Source organism: Myotis lucifugus, unplaced genomic scaffold (genome assembly GCF_000147115.1).
Source record: "Myotis lucifugus unplaced genomic scaffold, Myoluc2.0 scaffold_242, whole genome shotgun sequence".
NCBI lineage: Eukaryota > Metazoa > Chordata > Mammalia > Chiroptera > Vespertilionidae > Myotis > Myotis lucifugus.
Genome location: NW_005871290.1, coordinates 1,188,105 through 1,206,274, shown reverse-complemented (window position 1 = coordinate 1,206,274; position 18,170 = coordinate 1,188,105).

The following is an 18,170-nucleotide window of genomic DNA, read 5'->3' as shown; positions in this document are numbered from 1 at the left end:
ATGTGATACATATCTTTTTCTGACTGGCTAATATTTTTAAACTAAAGTATATTTGACAATCAATATTGTATTAATTAAAGTTGTACAACATAGCAATTTCACCTTTATATAGTTTACAAATTGGTAAGTCTAGTAACCATCTATCAATATACAAAGTTATTATATTATTGACCATATTCCTAGTGCTGTTCATTACATCTTCATAATTATTTATTTTATAACTGGAAGTTTGTAGTTCTTAATCTCCTTCACCCTTTTCACACATCTCCCTATCTCTTTCCCCTCTGACAACCATCAGTTTGTTATCTCCACATATTATTGAAATGATATAGTATTTGCCTTTCTCTGTCTGACTTATTTCACTTATCATAATGCTCTCTGGGTCCACCCACATTGTTGCAATAGCAAGATTTTATTCTTTTTTCTGGTTGAGTAACATTTTGTTATATGTCAGAGCTGCTGTTTGCAAATATCTTCCCCCATTCAGTTGGTTGCCTTGTATTGTTTGTTTTGTTTGTTAGTGTTTTTTGTTTGTTTGTTTGTTTGTTTTGCTGTGCAGGAGCTTTTTAGTTTGATATAGTCCCATTCATTTATTTTTGCCTTTACTTTCCTTGCCTTTGTGGTCAAACTCATAAAATCTTCTCAAAGACTAATGTCTATAAGTTTAATACCTATATTTTCTATGTAATTTACTAGAGGCCTGGTGCACAAAATTTGTGCACTGGGCTGGGGGGGGGGGAATGTTTCTCAGCCGGACCCCACCACTGCTCGATCGGGGCTGGGAAGGGATATGGGAAGTTGGCCAGCCGGGGAGGGACCACGGGAGGGCTCCAGGGTGTGTCTGGCCCGTCTTGCTCAGTCCCAATCGGCTAGAACCCAGAGCAAGCTAACCTACTGGTCAGAGCGCCTGCCCCTTGGTGGTTAGTGCACATCATAGTGACTGGTCAAGTGGTCGACTGGTTGACTATCTACCCCCTGGTGGTCAGTGCACGTCATAGCAAGCAGTTGAGTATCCTTAGCATATCATTAGCATATTACACTTTGATTGGTTGAATGGCCAACCAGACAACCGGACACTTAGCATATTAGGCTTTTATTATATAGGATTTTTTCTGGTCTTTGATCCATATGAGCTAATTTTTGTATATGGGAACACAGCAGTCTAGTTGGTTGTATTTTTAAAAATTCTTTGTGATAGATTCCCAGGTGTAAGACTGCTGAAATGGAGGAGAGGTATGCATGTCTTATTTTTAAATGATGTTTGCAGATTGCTTTCCAGAAATGTACAATTTACCTACCTATCAACAATATGTGAAAGTTCATTTTACTTTGACTCTCCAACAGCAATATAATATTTTTGCTCTTTAAATTTTTGTCAGGTCAGGATTTTCTCTAAGATCTGCCAGATTTGTGTCTTTTTCTTGTCATTACCTTTTGGAATTGGATGAGTACCTTTCAGCCTGCAGACTCAGGTCTTTTTCTCCAATTATTTGCTACTTGTCTTTCCATCTATTTGCATGTCTCCTGATAGAATTGTTAATATCCTATATAATAAAAAGCTAGTATGCAAATTGGCCCTAATGGTGGAACAACCAGGGAACAACCAGTTGTTATGAAGCACACTGACCACCAAGGGGCTGATGTTCAACACAGGAGCTGCTCCCTGGTGGTCACTGGGCTTCCACAGGGGGAGCACTGCTCAGCCAGAAGCCAGCTCATGGCTGGCCAGTGCAGTGGTGGTGGGAGCCTCTCCTGCCTCCGTGGCAGCACTAAGGATATCCAAGGGCTCCTAGGCTACCAGAGGGATGTCTGATGGCCAGGGTAGGCCCAATCACCCAGGGAATGGGCTAAGCTGGCAGGTGGACATCCCATGAAGGATCTCGGACTACAAGAGGGGGAAGGCTTGGCTGAGGGTCCCCCCGATGCATGGATTTTCATGTACTGGGCCTCTAGTATATATATACATATATATATATCCTATCTAATAATAGACAAACATGGTAATTGACCATACCTTCGCTATGCCTCCCATTGGGTAATCAGTGTGATATGCAAATTAACCACCAACAAAGATGGAGGTTAATTTGCATACGTAGGCTCCAAGTGGTGGAGCAAAGCCTGACCTCCCGGGGCCTGCAGAGCAGTGAGGCCTGATGTTTCCAGGGCCGGCTCCGGCCAGAACTCGGCCAGAGCAAAAGCCCAGGCCCCAGGTGCCGGAGGCAAACCGGTGCCAGCAGCTAGGGGAAAGGAAGGCCTATTGCATGAATCTCTTTGTGCAATAGGCCTCTAATATATATATATATATAGCTTTTGAGTTTATTATGTTTTTAAGCCTTATAATTTTTATAAATTTTCTATGACTGAATATTTTTACACTTGTTCCTTCAGCCTACTAATTTATCTTGCTAGTTACTATCTTCCTTGCAAAATGTAAACAGACTTTTAAAAAATTAACCTTGTTTTTGTTGTTAAATATGATTTTATTGAATATTTAGAGCTAAAAGAAGGGAAAAAGAAAAAATGTTGTGAGAGAAACATCGATCAGTTGCACTCCAATTGGGGGTTGAACCTACAACATGGGTATGTACTTTGACCGGGAACTGAACTAGAGACTGTTTGATGCATGGGATGATGTTCAACCAATTGAGCAATACAGGCTAGGGCTACAGAGAAACTTTTTATTGTCCTGGATTTAAATATTATGTTGTTCAAGTTCAAGTTATACCTTGGGAATAGTGCTAGTACTCAGTTTTCTAAGACCTGCTGTAATTATTCTTTAACTCTCTGGCTCTAGGATGCTATTGTGTTATTTTCATTTACTTTATAAAAATGTTAAAGCATATTAAAATTTATAAAGTCTAATATAATGACCAACATCATATTTTAAAATTTTTCTCACACTTATTTCAGATCTTGATTTTTCTTTTTTAAAATAAACATATTACATGCAATTAATCTACTACGTATACTTGTCTCCAGTCTTAGCTGCATCTTTTGTCCTAAAACACAGGTACAAATACTTATGAATTTGATGTTTATCATTTGCATATATTGTGGCATACTTTTATTAAATAACTACTGATTTTTAAACAGGATATAGTCTTTTTTGGTCTGTTTATCATCATAGAAGTACTTGTGTATTTGTATTTGTGAGTGTGTATATTAGCACACTGTACATATCATTGTCAATTTATTTTTTGCAGTTGATATTTATATACATTAATTCATATTATTTCAGTAATTTCAACATTTCTTTCGATCATCACCATAATATCTTATAAATTTAGACCACGTCCAATGTTTTACTAATACACATCTATCTTTAATGAATATTTTATAAATGAGAATTTCTCCAGGTGATTTTACCTAAAAGAGCAGTTGCTAGATTACAGAATATGCATATTATCAACATTACTAGATATTTCCAGCCAAACTGCACTACAAAATAGTTATAGCAAATTACATTCTGACCAACAATGTGTGAGAATGCCTACTCTTCCATCTCACTGCCAGCAATCCTTGTTTCCAGACTAATTTTTACAAGAATGATATAGGTAAAATGTTATTGTGTATCAACTTCTATTTGAATTTTTCTGATTACTAATGAGCTTGACAATATTTTCTATGATTTATGACCATTTATGTTTTATCCTGTAAATCCCTCATGCAATTCAGTTTGTGTATGTGTGTATTTCAGTTTTTTACAACACACATACAGAAACAGAATTTTTCTCTAAATAACTATACAGAATATAATAAAATGTTAAAAATACTCCACCATTTAGTCTGAGTAAGAATTTAGTGATCAGGATCCAAACAGACATGTAAAGAGTCAGAATTGGAATTTTATTAAAGAAAAGGATTCTGCAACATAGTCAAGTTTAAGTACTGCATATTTATAACATGGTTGAGAAAATTCAGCTTAACTGAAATCTACATAAGCACAGGTCTCAATACATTATAATGTTTGAAGCCCATTAGCTCAAATTCTGCCTGTGTCACTCATTATATTGATAACATTTTAAAGTCTGATATACTATAGGTAAAATAAGCATAATAGCACTGCCTTATAGAAGGCACTGTATATCACATATACCCAAATACAGAGTACAGTGTCTGACCTCTGCTAAGGATTCAATAAATGATAGCTAACTAAGCTATGAATCATCAATAAATATTTTAAACTTGCAAATTATCTTCCAAATGTGAAATCTACTTTTATAAAATTTTGATTTGAAAAAAATCATAAAACTATGAGTTAATGCAGTACAATTTTAGCAGCCTAAAGTAAATAGATCTAAGTCTCCCTCTCACCTATGGCACTATATATATATTTTTAAAAAAGGTGTAAACAAATATAGTAAGAATTCCCATACATAAATAATTATTCTCATGAAATTAAAAAATAACAGATATGTGGTTTATATGATTATAAGCAGATTTAACTGTTACCAATAAGTGTTGGCAAGTTCTCATAAATGAAGATATTTTTAAGAGAGTCAAAAAGTTTTAAAAAATCAGTACTTCTTTTTTATATCATGCTCAGCATATTGTACACGAAAGAGAAAAATCCTAGAGAAGTCCCTGTTGTAATAAAGGAGGAATAAAAGGAATAAAGTTGTTGACAGTGAATACTTAATACAAAACTCTCACAAATATTGGCATCACCTCCTTTTACTCTATGCACTAATTAGTTTTTTTATAGATGTGTTATAAATTGGTTTGCTGTTAAATTAATATAAAACTTTTGTTTCATGTGGTCATAAAAACTATTGAAAAACTTTTTTCTCTATTATTATTTCTATTATGTTTATTTTATGCAATATGATATACTCTTGAATAAAACTTAATAATTTACAAATTGTTTAGCAAATCATTTGGGCTTCAAAATTATATCACTTTGTCTGAGTTTTAATAGAATATAATATTAACTTTTGAAAAGGTATCTAGAGAATCCAACCTGTAATAAAAAAGTAGGTAAGTGACTGTGTATAGAAAATTGTGCTAAAAATGGGAGCACTAACTCTAACCTTCTTCAAATTTAGGTGTCTACTTTCAACTCTTTACAAATGTAGGTAACTTTCTTTTTTTTTTTAAATTTTTTTATTGCTTAAAGAATTACATACGTGTCCTTTTTCCCCCCCGCCCTTGACAATCCCCTGGCCTCCCCTACCCCCCAGTGTCTTATGTCCATTGGTTATGCTTATATGCATGCATACAAGTCCTTCGGTTGATCTCTTACCCCCCTCCCTCCTGCCCCCCAACCCTCCCTGGCCTTCCCGCTGCAGTTTGACAATCAGTTTGAGGCAGCTCTGCCTCTGTATCTATTATTGTTCATAAGTTTATAATCGTCTTTATTATCCATTAATGAGTGAGATCATGTGGGTACTTTTCCTTCATTGACTGGCTTATTTCACTTAGCATAATGCTCTCCAGTTCCATCCATGCCATTGCAAATGGTAAGAGTTCCTTCTTTTTTACAGCAGCATAGTATTCCATCGTGTAGATGTACCACAGTTTTCTAATCCATTCATCTACTGATGGGCACTTAGGCTGTTTCCAGATCTTAGCTATGGTGAATTGTGCTGCTATGAACATATGGGTGCATATATCCTTTTTGATTGGTGTTTCTGATTTCTTGGGATATATTCCTAGAAGTGGGATCACTTGGGAGGGTCAAATGGGAGTTCCATTTGTAGTTTTTTGAGGATGCTCCATACTGTCTTCCATAGCGGCTGCACCAGTCTGCATTCCCACCAGCAGTGCACGAGGGTTCCTTTTTCTCCACATCCTCTCCAGCACTTGTAGTTTGTTGATTTGTTGATGATAGCCATTCTGACCGGTGTGAGATGCTACCTCATTGTTGTTTTGATTTGCATCTCTCAGATGATTAGTGACTTTGAGCATGTTTTCATATGTCTCTTGGCCTTCTGTATGTCCTCTTTTGAAAGGTGTCTATTTAGGTCCTTTGCCAATTTTTTGATTGGATTGTTTATCTTCCTTTTGTTGAGTTGTATGAGTTCCCTATAAATGTTGGAGATTAAACCCTTATCGTTGATAACATTGGCAAATATGTTCTCCCATGCAGTGGGCTTTCTTGTTGTTTTGTTGATGGTTTCTTTTGCTGTGCAGAAGCTTTTTATTTTGATGTAGTCCCATTTGTTTATTTTCTCTCTAGTTTCCAATGCCCTAGGAGCTGTATCGGTGAAGAAATTGCTTCGGCATATTTCTGAGATTTTGTTGCCTTTGGATTCTTCTAGTATTTTTATGGTTTCCTGTTGTATATTTAAGTCCTTTATCCATTGTGAGTTTATTTTTGTGAATGGTGTAAGTTGGTGGTCTAGTTTCATTTTCTTGCATGTATCTGTCCAATTTTCCCAACACCATTTATTGAAGAGACTATCTTGACTCCATTGTATGTTCTTGCCTTCTTTGTCAAATATTAATTGAGCATATTGGTTCAGGTCGATTTCTGGGCTCTCTATTCTATTCCATTGATCTATATGTCTGTTCTTGTGCCAGTACCAGGCAGTTTTGAGAACAGTGGCTTTGTAATACAGTTTGATATCTGGTATTGAGATGCCACCTACTTTGTTCTTTCTCAGGATCGCTGCAGCTATTCAGGATCATTTTTTATTCCAGATGAATTTTTTGAGAGTTCGTTCTAGGTCTGTGAAATATGCTGTTGGTATTTTAATGGGAAGTGAATTGAATTTAGAGATTTCTTTGGGTAGTATGGACATTTTAATGATGTTGATTCTACCAATCCAAGAACATGGTATGTTCTTTCATCTGTTGATGTCTTCCTCTATCTCTTTTTTCAATGTCCTGTATTTTTCAGAGTAGAGGTCTTTTACCTATTTAGTTAAGTTTATTCATAGGTAGCTTAAGTTTTTTGGTGTGATGGTAAATGGGATTGTTTTTTTTAGTCTCTCTTTCTGTAAGTTCACTATTGGTGTATAGAAATGCCATAGATTTCTTGGCTTTAATTTTGTATCCTGCTACATTGCCAAATTCATTTATTAAGTCTAATAGTTTTTTGATGGAGTCATTAGGGCTGTGGTTGCTCCTCGGGAGGTTGTGGTATCAGCTGCTCCTCAGTTGGCAGCAGCTCCTGTGGTGGGTGCTGTTCACTGCTGTGGTGGCTCCTCTGGCTGGTCGGGGGAGTCTTCACACACAGCTGCTATTCCTCAGACAGAGGGTGTGGTGATCAGGAGGCTGCTGTTCCTTAGATCTAAAACAGTTATTTTTTAGAATAAGAGACTGTCTAAAAATGACAGAATTTGCAGAACAAGGAACTATTAACAATAGCAGAGAATTCAAACAGCAGTTTTATACAAGACTAGTGGCCTGTTGCACAAAGATTAGCCCAATAGGCCATCCTTCCCTTGGCTGCTGGCACCAGTTTTCCTCCAAAACCTGAGACCCAGGCCTTTGGTCCAGCCACAGAATCAAGGCTTGGCTTCTCCGACCTGGCTGATCCCAGCCCCTCCTTTTTTTTTCCAGCTCCTTGAGCAGAGCCCAGGCCCTCAGCCCCTCCCTGAGCAGAGCCCAGGGCCGGCGGGAAGCTTGGCTTCCTGTGTTGCTGGGAGCAACCCAAGCCTCCTGTTTGCTCTAGCTCCATGGCCTCCACCATCTTTAGTCATCTTCAGTCTTTACTCTGTGCCTACGTATGCAAATTGAGCGCCATCTTTGTTGGGTTAATTTGCATAGTTGCTCTGATTGGCTGGTGGGTGTAGCGGAGTGGCAGAGTGACAGAGTGATGGTTAATTTGCATGTTTCTCTTTTATTAGTGTAGAGTAGATGGAGGTTACTATTCTTCAACTTAAAATCAGAGATAATGAGAAAACCTCAAAGTAGTCAGGAAAAATAAACCTACTTGAAAAATAAATAAATATATTAGGCATGCCAAACGAGATGAATGACAGGGCCAAAATCTGAGAGCAAGAGGAAGAAAAGAAAAACGAAAGGAAACAAAATTACCTGATCCAGGTATTTGAGTTACATGAAAGAGATTAATAAATAATTGCAATAAATTTGTATTAGGACAATAAATGGTGCGAAAATAGATGACAATATGAAAAGTTTGATGAAAGCACTGACTCTATAAAATAAGCAAATGGAAATGCCAGACTTTTAAAACTCAATATGAAAAATTAAGAGCTCATTCTTTGTTTAAAAGATTCAGAAAAGCAAAGAAATGGTTAGTCACTTTGAAAAACAGACTTACAGGAAATACCAAAATTTAATCATACACCAGAAAAGAAAAGAAACTATGCAAGAACATTAGAGACTTAGGAGAAACAATGAAAAAATCTAATGTATGTAATTCTGGATAATGTAGTTCTAGAATGAGAGGGAAAAAAATTAACACAGCAAAAAAAATATTGGGAAAGACAATTGCTGAAACATTTTCAAAACTGATGACAAATAGTGACCCACATAATTGAAGATATTTTGCCAATTCTTAGCAACATAAATATATAAAAAGACCACACAATTTTTAAAAATATTATGAAGTTAATAATAACTTTATGAAGTTCAGAAAGACCATCCTATCTAATAAAAGAGAAACATGGTAATTAGCCGTACATCCGCTACCCTTCCCATTGGCTAATCAGCATATCCTTATGCAAATTAACTGCCAGCCAAATGGCAGCCGGCAGCCATGCACTGAAGCGAACAGGGAGGCTTGCTTGCTCCACTGACAGCGGACTCCAACGTTCCCCGCCTGACTTGCCGGCCTCTCAGCTGCAACTCTAAGCAACTATGTTGCAAATATAGAAGCTAAACAAAACCCCAGAAACCTGCTTTAGTCAGCCAGGCTTCAGCCAGCCGACCGCAAGATTGTATCAAATACAGAAGGTAAACAAAGGCCAGAAACCTGCTTTCAGCAGCCGAGGCCTCAGAGCTAAAGCTGGCCGAGAATAAAATAAAAAAGAAAAAAAGGAGAGGTTGGGAGCTTCAGTCACCCGCCAGCCTGAAAACGGCCCTCAGCCCCTCACCCAGACTGGACAGGCATCCCAGTGGGGACCCCCACCCTGATCCAGGACACCCTTCAGGGTAAACCAGCCAGCCCCCACCCGTGCACCAGGCCTCTATTTTATATAGTAAAAGGGTAATATGCCTCCCGGCACCGGGATCAGCGTGACAGGGGGCAGTGCCCAAACCCCCTGATCGCCCTGTGGCTCTGTGTGTGACAGGGGGTGGGGCCACAACCACCCTATCTGCCCTGCTCTGTTCATGACAGGGGAAGGTGCCCCAACCCCCTGATCAGCCCTGCTCTGTGCCTGATAGGGGGGAGCTCCCCAAACCCCTGATCACCCTGCGGTTCTGTGTGTGACAGGGTGCAGCGCCCCAACCCCCTGATTGGCTGTGCTCTGTGGGTGACAGGGTACGGAGCCCCAACTCCCCTGATGGGCCCTGCTCTGTGCATGACAGGGGGCAGCACCTCAACCCCTTGATCAGCCCTGCTCTGTGTGTGACAGGGGTCGGTGCCCCAACTCCCCTATTGGCCCTACTCTGTGAGTGACAGGGGGAGCTCCTCAACCCCCTGATCGGCCCTGCTCTGTGTGTGACAGGGTACAGAGCCCCAACCCCCCTAATGGGCCCTGATCTGTGCATGACAGGGGGCAGCGCCCCAACCCCCTGATCTGCCCTGCTCTGTGCGTGACAGGGGGTGGCTCCGCAACCTCCCTATCGACCCTGCCTTGAGTGTGACAGGGGGCGGTGCCTCAACCCCTCAATCGGCCGTACCCTCAGCGTGACTAGGGGTGGCATCGCAACCTCCCGATCTGCCCTGCTCTGTGCATGACAGGGGGCAGTGCCCCAACTCCCCAATCGGCCCTACTCTGAGCCCTACCAGGGGCTGCAACTAGGGATTGGGCCTGCCCTCTGCTACCTGGGAGCAGGCCTAAGCCAGCAGGTCATTATCTCCCGATGGGTCCCAGACTGCAGAGGGCACAGGACGGGCTGAGGGACCCCCTCTCCCCTAGGAGTGCACAAATTTTTGTGCACCGGGCCTCTAGTGTAATATAAATAAAAATAATGGGGCTAACTCTTAAAGCAGAGATAGCCTACTACATTTAAAAGAGATTTCTAACTGGCTTTTTCATACTTTCTACACAATTCATTTTTTGTTTTACATTTGAAATACCAAATTTTAAAATATCGGAAAGCATATGATATTGACAATGCATTTTTTTTTATTTTTGTATTAAACCAATTATATACCAAGAGAAGATTTACTATAGCTTAAATTTAAATGTACAGATCTTTGCTGTCTGCCATTCCCAATTAACACCCTCATTTGTTCAATCCCTCTTTTTTTAATTATTATTTATCCAGAATACACCATTTCTCAAAAGATAAATTCTTCAGGTTACATTCTATGTTTTCAATCTTTACATATGGCCTTATAATTTAATCTATGTTTCTTGATCTACATGAGTCTTTCTAATCATTTAAAAGGACTGGCCCTCCAATCCATGGCTTCTTCATCTGTGGATTCAACCAACTGTAACTGAAAATATTTGGTAAAAATGTTATATGTTGCTAAGCTGGTGATATTTGTGTCTGTACTGAACATATACAGACTGTTTTTTCCTTGTCATTATTTCCTAAACAATATAGTATAACAATTACTTACATAGCTTTTACATTGTGTTAGGTACTATAAGTGATTTAGAGATGATTTAAAGTAGATGAAAGCATGTGCATAAGTACATGCAAACTCCGTGTTATTTTATATTAGGGACTTGAACATTGCCAATTTTGGTATCTTCAAAGGTCCTGGACTCAATCCTCTGTGGCTATGCTGGGGCAATTGTAATTTATAACTATCATTGGCAAATTTGAGATTTTAGCATGTATCATATCCCATAGGAAATACATGTAATGCAGTCATATTGAGTTATTTTGTTTAAAAATAACCAAAAAACACATGCACATGTGTGTATGTGAACACACAGATGAACACAAATGGCAGAAGAAACACTGAATTAAGAGAGCAAACCTCTATTTCTCATTCTGCCTCTAAATCTCTGCATGGCATAGGTAGATTAGGGTCTGATTTGCTTTTCTTGAAACTTGTTTTCGTCAAATGTTACAGAGGGAAGGAGGAGTTGGTCTCAAATGTTTATGTTGTTTTGCTTTGTTTTCCAGCTGAAGTGAGCTATTTTTAGCAGATTTCACATTCCAAGGCTAAGATGTAATTGAAGTGTTTTGTGTTGAAAGAGATAATATCAGTAATCAATGCATTCATTTTTAGATCAACTCGGTTTACTTTCTCCTATGTACTATTGAACTGGAAGAACAAAGGGCAACACATTGTATATTTCACCTCTTAAAATAAATATGCACAAGGATGAAGAGAGATTTACCAAAGACTAATCTTAATGAAAATTGCAGTGAATCTAATTCCATCAGGGTTTCATACTTTTATCTAAGGTGACAATGGCTAACCTGATGATCTCATCTCTGGAGAAAGCTAAGCTGGAAGACAACCTCAAGGTCATTTCTTTCAAGTAAGAGCTATGTGCTAATAGGAGAAGAATAATGGGCAATGGCAACTGTGGACTTTTTTGCCATATGCTTTCTAGCACCACAATAAGACATGTAATGTGAAAGTTATAATGGGAATATAATTTATGCACATGTTAATAATTACTAGCCTTTTCCATGTTTCAACCTTGAACTATAGCTAAGATATTTTCAACATAATTTTGTTGGGAAATAGGCAGATATATTATGGTTTGCAAGTGGGGTTTTAAACTCTTGTATCATTTAAGGCACCTCTTAAATAATGTTATCTTACAAATTTTATAATAGAGAAAAATATGTTGTTTTGAAATTCTGTTTATTTAGTATTTGACTTCTACTACTTAAGCCTCCTTCACAAGTTTGCACAATTTACTATGCTTGTATGCTTGGGTGGCTCCAGAAAACACCTCTTGTTCCTACCTACATATGTCTTCTTTATTTGCTTGTTGAATATGTTTCACTCTATGGTTATAGAGAAATGTTAAAGTATATTCCTGGAAGAAATAACACCCTGTTTTAAAGTCAGGTTATCCTACCTAATAAAAGGGTAATATGCAAGTTAACCGTCACTCTGCCCATATCCACAAGATGGCAGCACCCAGTCCTCTCAGACCCACTGGAGTCCCCCAGTCCCGGGGGCGGGCGGCCGCTAAGAGCAAGCAGTGAGTGGCCTGGTGGAATGCTTGCTTTGTCACTTAGTCCAGCTCGGGCCAGCCCCCCAGAGCTGGAGCGGACACTGACAGGGGCTGGCCCACAGCCTCTGCAGCCGAGTACAGGCCTGGAGAGGAGATGGCAGGTCTGCCTCCTGCAGAAGCAGCACGGATCCCTCCCACCTCCCATGGAAGCAGCACGTATTCCGGCGGTGCGCTGTGGTTCCTGCTGGCTCCTGGGGAAGTGATGGGCGACCTACTGTGCGCAATATCACCCGATGGGCTACTAGTCTATAATAATAAAAGTGTCATATACTAATTAGACTGGACAGCCAAACAACCTTCCGGATGTCATTCTGGATGTCCTGCCCAACGATGCCGCGGCAGCTGGGGCCGAGGCAGAGGCAGTTAGGAGCGATCAGGCAGGCAGGTGAGCAGTTAGTGGTGATCAGGCCTGCAGGCAAAGTGGTTAGGGGAGATGAGGCAAGCAGGCAAGTGGTTAGGGGTGATGAGGCAGGCAGGAAAGTGGTTAGGGGCAATCAGGCAGACAGGCAGGCAGGCAGGCGAGCAGTTAGGAGCCAGCAGTCCCAGATTGCAAGAGGGATGTCCAACTGCCAGTTAAAGCCCAATCCCGCAGGCATTCCCCCAAGGGGTCCTGGATTGCAAGAGGGTACAGTCCAGGCTGAGGGACCCCTCCTATGCATGAATTTTGTGCACCAGGCCTCTAGTATAATATATAATTATCAATATCAAAGTTAGGGAAGCAGTGATTTGTATGTCTGTACTCATCAACCAAATCATTTTTCTCCAGCTCCTAGGCCTAGATGGAGCTTGAGGGATTCTCTCTCCCTCTCTTCCTCCCTCCATCCCTTTAACTCTATTTTCCATCTCTATCTTTATCCTCTCTTCTCTTCATCTGCTCTTCTTTTAATTTCTTTTGTTGTTTTTCTTTTTTTAAAATTTTGGTGTAATGATTCTGTTCCACTTCACTAGTTGGTATCAGATGCACTTTTGAATGCCCAAATAACAAGTTCATGCTACCCAGAAAAGGACCACCAGGAATTCACATGTACTTTAAGATGTTGACTTTAATGATTGTTGCAAGAAGAACACACACCATGGAATGTCTCACTATGAGGGTGTTGAAGAAAAAAAACTATTCTAGAACTTGGGCTTATGTTAGATCAATGTAAGGTGAGTTTAAGGAAGTGGAGGAAGGGATAATTAATCCTTAATCAGTCTCATTTAGAAGGAAGGAAGACTGCACAGAAGCTGAAGCTGTAACTAGTAAAGAAGCAGAAGTCATTCCTCTTAACCAGGATAGGGATGCATTTGGTTATTTTGTAGCTCAGGTCATTTTGTAGCTCTATTTTGTCTGTTCAGACAGGATTATAGAATGCCCTGTTTTGTTTGAATCCATCACAGTCACAGAGTACAATTGATGATGATATTCTGTGAAATTACTATGTTTGACAGAGGAACACCATATCCTAGCCGGAAGTGCCAGACCAGCTCTAACTTTCAGGGGACGCTTTTCTCTTTGTCATTATCAAGTTATGAATCTCAGGAAGCCCCTCCTTCCAAGGCAGTCTGCTAGTTAAAAACGTGCACTCTTGAACTACACGGCTGGGTTTGAGTGACTATTGAGTCTGTTATTTACTAAGCATATTGTGGAATACTTACTTATCTGTACTTTATTCCCTTCAACTAAAAATTGGACATTCACTCCCTCATACTGTTATCATGAAAGTTAAATTAAAGTTAAACTAACTCCCACTAATCACACAGGGTCCCATCTTTCCTTGGTAATTGCTAACCTTTTCCTTCTACCAACTAGAATGTTAATCTACTATATAAAGATTTAGATTATGGAATCACAACAGCTCAGGACGGCTTTATAAGTAAGAAGTAGGTATTTGCCTAACTTTTATGGCAGGATAATTTTGAAGGACATTCATTTTTATGATCGTTTATGTATCTTTCCTTTGCTTCCTTTTGTTAGACAGAGAAGCTTTGTAATTTCCCACTTTGGTGGCTTTAATAAGGTGAGGAACAGATGCAACATTAGGTCAAACAACTTCCCTTCTTTTGTTAAAATGTTCCCTGTCTGATTTGATTATTCAGAGTGCTGGTGGGAGCACAGTAAAATGAAGAGGACCTCTTATGAGTTTCATAATTGGGAGACAGAAATATCTGTTAATTTTCTGAAAAAATGGGCACACACATACACTATTCTAGGTCAGTTTCCCAAGATGGTGGTATATAGCATCTTTGGTGAAGATTCGTGGGTCTCATACGTAACATGGAAGAAGAGACAGCATTTTCAGATCTGAGAAACGGGGAAAAAGAAAACCTCAGCATGAACGTTAGAGGTAAGCTAGTGGATCCCATAAAATTAGGCCCTTGATTTTTTGTTTAGTGAGCACAATACGCTCAACAGGAAAATGATCCCCAACACTGATTCTGTTATAAGATTCCAGGGCAGAAGGAATAGGAAAACAGACAAGAAAGTTAAAATAAGGCCAAACAGGGTGGGCAATTTGCAACCAGCTTCTAACTAAAAAATTATAATTTTCCCCAGCCTAAAGACACAAAAGCAAATGGTTGAAAAACCTCCCTAATGAGAGAATGCAGAAAGAGAGGAGGAAAAGGGAAGGGGGGGAAAAAGAGCAATTTTACTCCCTAAGCACAGAAGCCAGCAGTCTCAAGGCTTGGCAACACAAAGTTGCCAGGTGCTTCTCATGAATTCTGGAGAGGCCACAACACAGTAAAAAAAAAAAAAAAAAATGACCTTGAGAATTAATCTGTACAAAATAGTCAGCAGAGGAATTTTGAGACAAGAGAGTATAGAACACCTCAGACGCCCACCCAACCTGCTCTTCAGATGAGCTGAGAGCCTGTCTGTGCTTCATAATCCAGATGTGTAGGTTTGCTTGCTTGCTTTGCTAATAAAGGTGCATACTTTAAAAATTGGCTTTTTACAATGCAGTCAAAGTCTCTCACATAAATTCATTTGTATAAGAAGACAAGGATCGAGGTTGGGAACAGCCCTCTCCCACTGACTCAGGGGGCTGTCTGGTAACACCTCTCTGGTGTTGGTAAGAGGTGCCTATAACAATTCTAGTAAATATTAGATAAATGTTTATTTAGTCCAGTGGTCGGCAAACTCATTAGTCGACAGAGCCAAATATCAATAGTACAACGATTGAAATTTCTTTTGAGAGCCAAATTTTTTTATCTTAAACTATATAGGTAGGTACATTGTTATTAACTAAATTAGGGTACTCCTAAGCTGGCCTTTGCTAAAAATGTCCTCAATCTGAGGGGTCGACCTCAGCGAACGTACCCCCACTTCTTCTAATGCCACTTCTTCAAAATAGACTCGCCCAGGCTGAAAACCAACTTTTGCGCATGGGCCACGAAGTTTCAATCACACTGTACGTGCACGCCCACACGTGGTATTTTGTGGAAGAGCCACACTCAAGGGGCCAAAGAGTCGCATGTGGCTCGCGAGCCGCGGTTTGCTGACCACTGATTTAGTCAATAAATTAATGAGTGATTGATTAGATGTCCAAAACTTTTGCACAAATTAACTGGAGGTAGGAGAGAACACTTGTAGAATGGCCAGATAGATATACTATTAGAAATTTGGTTAATCTCAAAGAAAACAAATTCATTATTTCATGGCTGCCTTGGAATGTGGGTTTAGAAACATGCCCAGCACAGACTTGTGGATATATAGAAGGCCAGTTAGATCACCTTCCCAGAACAATAACAACAAAATAATGCACACGTATAATAGCTCCCTCTTTTTAATGACATATCCCCCCAAAAAATGTCAATAACAGCAGCAACACTAGTACTACTACAATTTCAACTGTCAGTGCATTCTACCATAGTTGTATTCTTGGCTGTAAATTATATAGCCATTGCCTCTCTCATGAAGACAAAGCCCGTTCTTCTCTTCGCTTTTTCATTTTTTTCCCTTGAGGTTGTGTCGATCTGAGTAATGGCCTTTTCCTGATTAGGTGATGCTTTCTCACGCATCTGTGCCTTTGCACATGCTGCTCCCCAGGCTTAATGCCTTCTGGCCATCTGCACTTGGCTAACTTCCAATTCATAGTTCACGATTTTTACATTGGCTTCCTATACTCCAGGAAGCTTTTCTTAGAAAATAAGTTTTAGTAGAAAAGACAGACGGTGAACACTTTGGTAAGTGTCTGAAATGAGAGGTGAAGAAGGAAAAGGAATAGAAAAGAGGGCTTAAAATGATTTATTAAAATTTTTATTTTAAATTTTGCCTAGGCTTCTCTATATTTAACTTAATCATTTTAAAAACTGTATAGTATATTTTGCTTGATATTTAATAATGTAATTCAAATACCTTCACTGATATTAATCTAGATGTTAACATCTAGATCTCATTTTTTGAGGTCAAATTGTAAAAGGATAGATTTAAAAAGTATTAATTAATAATGTATTGAGAATGTGAGAGTTGCAGAGGAAATTGTATATCTATATCCAGATTAGTACATCAAATAATAAAATTTGAATTTAAAGAATAGCACCCCTGATAACACAGGATTTTAGCATCCTGTGCTACCACTTCATAATTGGTATTCTTTTATTATCACCATTAATTTGTTCTTCAGAGAAATCATACTGTCAATAAAATTTAACATTTGATATACTTCCTACCATCCATAGAATTAACTCCCTCTAGTTAGTTGAAAACACTGTTATAAACATGAAATGATTAGAACTTTTTAAAAATATGTTAGCACTATAAATTAAATTTCTATCAATCTATTTACTTAAGGTCTAGCTACCGATTATACTAATGATGTTATATTTATTGGGGTAGGTATTATTAACAATTATTACAGCAGTATTTCATGGCAAATTTATTGCATTAATTCTTGAATGTATTTTTCTTTTTTATATATAATATATTTTATTGATTTCAGAGAGGCAGGGAGAGGGAGAGAGAGATAGAAACATCAATGATGAGAGAGAATCATTGCTCGGCTACCTCCTGCATGCCCCCTACTAGGGATTGAGCCTTCAACCTGGGCATGTGCCCTTGACAAGAATTGAACCTGGGAACCTTCAGTCCACAGGCTGATGCTCAATCCACTGAGCCAAACCAGCTAGGGATGAATGCATTTTTTAATCCTTATAACATTATGCAGACTATCATTACCATCAGATAAAATTTATTTAAAAAAGATAAATTAGGATTTTCCCAATCTTAGCATTAAAAGTAAAGTCATCTAATCCTGAGATTCCAAGTGGCCAATCAAGATCAACTAGTAGATTCCTCAGTACTGTCTACAGATATTTTCCATATCATAAATATTCTAAAATTCCTGTTTTAAATAATGATCAGTGTGTCAGCTTGGTTGGGCCTTAGTGTTAATATAGTCTGGATGTTTATGTGTAGGTGTTTTTTTTGGGATGAGATAAATATTTACCTTGGTGGTCTTTGAGCAAAGCAAATTACTCTTTATGGTAATGTGGGTGGGATTCATCCAATCAGTTGAAGGCCTTTAACAGAAAATTATTGACTGCCTCCCAAAAAAGTAATTCTTCCAGTAAACTGCTTTAGGACTTGAACAGCAATTCTTCCCTTAGTTTCCAACCTGCTTGTCTACACCATCACACACACACACACACACACACACACACACACACACACACGCAAACACACACACACATGTAAACACACACACCCTGTTGGTCCTTTTTTTCTGGAGAGCCCTGACTCATATAGTAAGTAAAGAGATAGCCTAACTTCAACTCTAATTTTAGTACCTAAAGGAGGCAAGGGTGTGTGTGTCTGCATGAGTGTGTTTATGCTTTCAGATGCACAGTTGGAAGTTGGAGTAATGAAAGAGTAAATATTGGTCAAAAGAAAAAAGAGAAAAGAGAGAACTGGATATTTTTAAAATTCTTAATACCCAAATAGAACTAATAATG